This window comes from Vidua macroura, chromosome 2, assembly GCF_024509145.1.
Source record: "Vidua macroura isolate BioBank_ID:100142 chromosome 2, ASM2450914v1, whole genome shotgun sequence".
NCBI classification, from domain to species: domain Eukaryota; kingdom Metazoa; phylum Chordata; class Aves; order Passeriformes; family Viduidae; genus Vidua; species Vidua macroura.
In genome coordinates, this window is record NC_071572.1 from 58,745,006 (window position 1) to 58,752,450 (window position 7,445).

Consider the following 7,445-nt stretch of genomic DNA (forward strand, 5'->3'; position numbering starts at 1 on the left):
TCTCCATCATTTATCAGGAGTCGTGGCTCACTGGTGAGGTTCCAGATGATTGGAAACTGGTCAATGTGACACCCATTTACAAAAAAGGTAGGAAGGAGGATCCTGGTAATTACAGGCCAGTTAGCCTGACCTCAGTACCAGGTAAGATAATGGAACAGTTCATACTGAGTGCTATCACACAACACTTACAGGATAGCCAGGGTATCAAACCCAGTCAGCATGGGTTTATGAAGGGTAGGTCATGTCTGCCCAACCTGGTCTCCTTCTATGACCAGGTAACTCGTCTGGTAGATGCAGGAAAGGCTGTGGATGTTGTCTATTTAGACTTCAGCAAGGCCTTTGATACTGTCTCCCATAGCATACTCCTGGAAAAGCTGGCAGTCCACAGCTTGGACAGGAGCACTCTTCACTGGGTTAGGAACTGTCTGGATGGCCGGGCCCAGAGAGAGATGGTGAATGGTGTTGCAGCCAGCTGGCAGCCAGTCACCAGTGGTGTCCCTCAGGGGTCTGTACTGGGACCAGTTCTATTTAATATTTTTATAGACGACATGGATGAGGGCATCGAGTCCTTCATTAGTAAATTTGCAGACAACACTAAGCTGGGAGCTTGTGTTGATCTATTGGAAGGAAGGAGGGCTCTGCAGAGAGACTTAGATCGGTTGGATGGATGGGCAGAGTCCAACAGCATGAAGTTTACTAAATCTAAGTGCCGAGTTCTACATTTTGGCCACAAAAATCCCCTACAGCATTACAGGTTGGGGACAGTGTGGCTGGACAGTGTTCAGGCGGAAAGGGACCTGGGGGTGCTGGTCGACAGCCGGTTGGATATGAACCAGCAGTGTGCCTTGATGGCCAAGAAGGCCAATGGCATCTGGCCTGCATTAGGAATTGTGTGACCAGCAGGAGTAGGGAGGTCATTCTTCCCCTGTACTCAGTGCTGGTAAGACCACATCTTGAGTACTGTGTCCAGTTCTGGGCCCCTCAGTTTATGAAGGACATTGAGAAGCTTGAACGCGTCCAGAGGAGGGCAACGAGGCTGGTGAGGGGCTTGGAACACAAGCCCTATGAGGAACGTTTGAAGGAGCTGGGGTTGTTTAGCCTGGAGGAGGCTTAGAGGTGACCTTATTGCTCTCTACAACTTCCTGAAGGGAGGCTGTAGACAGGTGGGGGTCGGTCTCTTCCACCGGGCAGCAACTGACAGAACAAGAGGACAGTCTCAAGCTACGTCAGGGAAGGTATAGGTTAGATATTAGGAAAAAAAAAATTCACTGAAATAATAATAAAGTACTGGAATTGTCTTCCTAGGGAGGTGGTAGAATCACCATCTCTGGATGTGTTTAAAAAAAGACTGGACATGGCACTTGGTGCTATAGTCTAGTTGAGGTATTAAGGCATAGGTTGGACTTGTTGATCTTAGAGGTCTCTTGCAACCTCATTATTCTGTGATTCTGTGATTCTGTGAGTTGCAGGGAGTGGGAACCAATAGGTAAGGCAGTAGTAGGGAACATTCTAGAACCGTGGAGAACAGAGGTGATGTAACTGGGGTCATTAACATAAAGAAGCAGAGAACTCTGGGAAAGTGTCTCACCGCATCACCCTATCTCAAAGGTGAGTGTCCTGCCAGTGCATCCCAGTTTCTGCATCTCCTTCGCTGACCTGGGATGCAATATTTGGGCCCCCTCACTATAAGAAAGACATCAAGGTGCTGGATCATGTCCTGAGAAGGGCAAAAAAGCTGATCTGGAGGGTCTGGAGCACAAATTTTATGAGGTGCAGCTAAGGGAGCTGCGAATGTTTAGTCTGAAGAACAGAAGTTTCAGGGTGGACCTTATGGCTCTCTACAACTGCATGAAAGGAGGTTGTGTGACTGAATGAAGTAGGGATTTGCCTCTTCTCCCAAACAGAAAGCAATATGAAATGGTGTCAGGTTTAGTGAGGGATGGTTTAGATTCAATATTGAGAGAAATTTCTTCAACAGAAGACTGTAAAGAACTGGAACAATGTGCCCAAGGAAGTGGTTGAGTCACCATCTCTGGAATTATTTAAAAGGTGTGTGGATATGGATCAGAGTAACATGGTTTAGTGGTGAACTTGCAGTGCTCAGTCAATGGTTGGACATGATGATCTTAAAGGTCTTTTCCAACCTAAATGAATCTATGATTATATGAAAGCACATATATTTTGCACACATTATTATGGCAGTAGAGTTGGATTTAGCCTGATTAAGCTGCTTCTGTTAAGAGAGGGATTTACAACACTATTGCTACCTCTTATTATAATTACTGTGTAGAAGTAATATTTATGTATAGAGAGTATTTTACATAAAGAAACATTCCTACCTGTGAGATTGCCCATATACATAAACTGATTAATTTTGCTCTATTGAATTGTCTGTTTCTCTTGCAAGAAGACTACAAAACATTCATGCCAAACCTTTTTTTCCAAAATTTGATTTAGAGTGGATGCATATTTGTTAGTTTGATGAGCCTCTTTCTTTTCCTTTCTTGATAGTTAGGCATGAAAATATTGCTGTTAGGTCCCGTAGGTCTTTTTACAATTATTCCATGAATAACTAATACCTCAAAACTCTTACAACTGAAGCAGTTTATAAACAAGGAGATTTACCAAGGTAGCATCAGAAGTCAAGATGGATGCCAAAAATTGGTCTATCACATCTAAATCCTTATTTTCACCTACTAATCAGAGACCCTACCGCCCAACCAAGAGCAGAACATTAATTCTGTCTGAAGTTAAAAAGCATGCCTTCACTTTCCTTCTAGTATTCATCTATATTCTGAAGCACAGAAATTACCCATTAAAGTTATTTTTATGAGTAGCTTTTGCTTGCTTGGGTGGGGTGTGTGCTGTCTTATTAGCTGCTGTGAATCAGCCTCAGCCCTTTTGGTGCCTTCTCCAGAAATACTACTTTGGAATCACTACATTTAATTTGCTGATGAGGTGAAAAAAACCTAATTATTCTGACAATTTTATCTAAGGCTTGCAGATTTTATGTACTGAGTATATAAAAAATAACTTCTTGATGAATAATCCTTCAGGAGTACATTTTTGTAACCATCATCTGAAATGGTCCTTTTTACACACAGATATGCAATTTTTTCACTGGATGATAAATAAATTTGCTTTACTTCAGGGATCACTGTCCCAAAATACACACATATAGATAAATATACATAAATATATATATAAATTTTAATTGAGCTATAGCAACCTCTCTACATAACTGTGAATGACACCGAGACAACTACTAAAGCTTTTATAATTTTCACACATTAGCCATGTGGTTTCTGTTGTATGATTTTCTGTCCTTTAGTTGAAATGATGAGTAGCTTTTACTGTTGACATGCAAGAACCAAGAACTATAGCAATATAAAAGCCAGATATGGCCTATTAATATAAAATATCCATTCAAAAATGCATAAAAATAAAAATAACTTTAACAACAATGAGTTTACAAAGTCAAACTTTTAAAGAGTAAAAGTGTTGGTGAATATGATTGGTCTCAATGACCATAACAGTCTTCTCCAACCTAAATGATTCCATGATAATACTGTTAAAATTTTGCTGATTCTGGTAGCAAAATTGAGGGAAAGGCAGTACAACTCTCTGTTTCTGAGCACAGCCAGTGGCAAGGCTGAGCACGCATTCCCCAAAAGGCACACACAGAAACATTGGCAATACGCACAGAAAGCCATACAGGACCGGACAGATAGAAAGATGCAAACACAGCACAAACAGTTGCCTAATTTTGTAACCTTTTCTGCCAGTCCAAGGTGAAGGTCTGTTAGTGGAAAAGACTGCAGATATACAAAGCTGATCATCCCAGCAGCATGGACTTGTGCACGAAGGGCAGGAACTTGCCCCAGAACCTTGTTTTCCCGATTTCTGTCACTCCCAAAGCCACCAATGCCCTTTCAGTTCCTCACAGTTCAGAACCCCTCACACATACACTTGTGTGCACACATATTTTTGTGCACACATACATTCATGAGCCCACACACTGTTGATCTAGTCCCCCCCAGTAAATGACCTTGAATTCTCAATCTGCCCTGTAGATCCATGGGATTCTCTTGATTCTCGTATAACCATATGCATGTAAATATGTCAGTAAGCCAACCCTTAGACCTCTTGGTCACTGTAATAGATGATTTGGACACTTCTGGTCTCTCCAGTTGTCAATTTTCAGACATTCTAGTCTATCCAGTATCTGGCTCGTGCTTCTGACTGCTTTAATACCTGGCTGTCAAGCCTCTTATCCTACTCATGGGCTACTCTGCTGTGTTATTTGCAAGCAATCACATGGACACATATAGTCACACAATATGCAGGTGCTGACACTTAAACATGTTGTCCTTTATGATTTGTGGTCCCACATCAGTTGCTGGCATTCAGCACTTGTGGCATATGCACACAAAATAAGGGGGTCCTCACCCAGGAAAATAATTACACATGCAATTTGGTAAGAAGACAGGACAGACTGCACTAATCACTCCCAAAGCATGGCCACACAGCATGACAATCTGTCTCTTATTGCACCTTTGATAGTTCCCCTAAATATCCTGTAATTATATAATCCCAAGGCAATCTTCCCCAGCATCCCATACCTAATAAATTCCATATCCCTAGGCAGTGACACCCTGCTGTGATGTAAGGCAAACAGCATTTCCCATTGACTGATCTTGACGTGTCTCACCTGGTCCCCTTAGGGCTGCTGCTCTCCCATAGCAGCTCAGCGAGGAGTGGGGCCAGAGCTTCTTTCTCTGATCAGCTTATTGGGGTTCTGCTGACAGATATTGCTTCTCTGTGTTCCAATATATTTACAGTTATGATCCTTTAGCCAAGTAACTGAAAATGTAGAGATAATCATATTCTTATTTTCTTTCAAAGGATTGAAAACAAGGATAGAATCTGGTTTAAAGTAAGAGGTTTTAGTTCTTTGAATTCACAAGGCCCCTGTAGAGAGGATCCACATATTTCTGTTGAACTTTTTCACTCTTCTTAAGCTTCCTCACTTTTCCGTGTGTTAAGTGGAGAGTTATAGATTCCCGCAAAGGATGAAGATGACATAACTGGGATCCCCTACTTGGAATTATTCTCTGAATATTAGTCTCCAAGTCTAAGATTAGCCTCTTCCCTGGTCTTTACTATCTCCACAATATCCACTATATTTTCTTATTGCCTTCTGCCTAATTAGTTGTATGTCCTGTATTAATGACACAGAGTCTGTTTCAAGTGTGAAATAAAAGACATCCCTGCACCTCTGTTTCACTTCATTGCTACTCACCTCAGAGCTTCTTTCTGGTCCCTTCTCTTTAGGCCAGTTCAGGACAATAATGCTTTAGAAGAATGTAGCCCGAAAGAGATGTTGCCAGTGGTCTTACTATGAGGGCTTTGTGATCAGGATTCTTTTATTTTTCAGCCTAGATTATAAATAATGAGCAAGAGGTATGTGACTATGTCATGATGGGTAGTATCTGTTTGTTCCTAATATATATGTTGTGGTGGTTTAAGAAAACGTATTACTAGGTCATGTGAAAATTTCTGACAACTAAACTACTCCTTCCCTTTAGGACTGCTGAGAATGCTTGGAAGGGAATAGCTTCAATGACAGTAGGAGGGCTTTGTGAAGGAAAAATGAGAAGCAACTCCAGAGAACAACAATGAGACTCAGACAACATTGAAAAGAGTTGGAAGCTGACAGAGAAGTCTCTGCTGTGACAGGAAGTCTTCCTAAGACTGGCCTGTACTGAACCCGCTGCAACTCCTGTATTTGCAAGACCAACTAAAACCAAGGGTAAAAACTGGAAACCATCTTCCAAGAATGCACGTGAATAGAGACGAGGTGACATAAACATCTATTGTTTCTCTGCTGTCATTCTGTATTTGAAAGGTAACTGTTATGATTCATATTCTAATAAAAAATTGGCTTTCTATTGTGAAAGTCCTTTTAGTCTTTTTTTTTTTTTTTTTTCTCCTCTTTAGGGAAATGTTCTGTTAGAAAAATGCATGAGCTGTTCCATACTTAGTTTCAAACACAGAATACAAGACTGAATTCCTTGCCAAGGTCCAAAGTGAGGATGTGCAAAAAGCATCAGCATGTGTATCCATTTGACTGTTAAAGAGAGAACAGAGCAAAGCTGCAAAAGAAAGGAACATAAATTAAACATTAAGCCACTATAAAATCATCAGAGATAAAGAGGACACAATGGGAAGCTGAACTGACCAGATGGTCTGAAGATCAAATATGCTTTTAGAGTTTTGTTTTCATCTGTAATATTCATGGAAGCAGAGAAAAGGAGATATTCCCTGAGTGTACTCTGAAGAAATCACTAACAGTAGAAAATTTCACTAAAAGCTGTTTTTTTATGCTGAAGATGATAAAACAAAATTCACAAAATCTGAACTCTATTTTATTGGAATTATATTTTTGGAGGTTTTTAAAATTATTAGAAACTGTTATTACTTAAACAGTGTTTTAATAGCTTTATGTTTTACTTTAGTTTATATATACTCTATAAAAGCCATATTCCCTTCTGAATTCAAAAGAATTCACAAAGATGAATGATAGGCTATCTTGCATTTAATATGACATACCTACTTAATAAGAAAGACATGACATTATATTTGTACAAATTCTACAAATAGAAAATGCTCCATTTCTTTGTAGTCTTCATCTATTTTATTAAAATTTGTGAATAAAGGAGTTTAAAGCAGAAATGGTGAAGTGAGAGAAAAACAGAAATAAATATAAATAGATCCTGATTTGACCTACTGCCACCAGAAATAGTATAAAGTTCACTTCAACATTCATTTAAACACAACTAAATAAAAGTGGGTTAAAAGAAAGACAAAAAACCAAAATATTAAAAAAAAAAAAAAAAACAACAACTTGGCATCATCATTTTGCTGTCTTCAAACTATTACTATTAATAAGAAGTAGAAGAGCAAATGAGTGAAGTTTTTCCCTCATTATGTTCATGTGAACTAGATGTCTGCACTCCTATTATAATTAATAGAGACTTGTGGCAGGATTCAGCTACATAAACATGGGTATATTCTGCCACCTCAGATGGCAATACACCTAAATGGAGTTGGCAGGTTTGAGACAGAACTTATGGAAGATATGCAGCCTTTTGGAGATCAGCCGCTAGAGTTTGGGCATGATGACTTGTCTGTCTTACATTTTGGTACCTGAAGCCTGCCAAAATGACTGCTGTAGTTACAGCTGCAGAGATATGCAGCAAATTCTGATCCCAGAAACTGGCATGCTACTTGCCAAAAACCAGGAGTCTATTGTGATTTCGGGTATTTTAGTGTATTAAAAACATCTGGTTTAGCATCCAAGTCATAGGACCTACAGGAGACCTATTCCCTTGGCAAGTGGCAGATAGAGGCCAGGAAAGCATCTCAAATAGCTAAATATCTTT

General features: G+C 39.9%; 1 long non-coding RNA gene across 1 annotated transcript; it reads left to right on the plus strand.

Annotated features, from left to right (window-relative positions):
* Positions 1–1,627: 1,627 nt before the first annotated feature.
* On the plus strand, positions 1,628–6,342 carry LOC128804030 (uncharacterized). The gene is made up of 3 exons (XR_008435907.1): positions 1,628–1,876; positions 5,589–5,908; positions 6,001–6,342. It is a non-coding gene; the product is annotated as an uncharacterized LOC128804030 (long non-coding RNA).
* Positions 6,343–7,445: the final 1,103 nt, after the last annotated feature.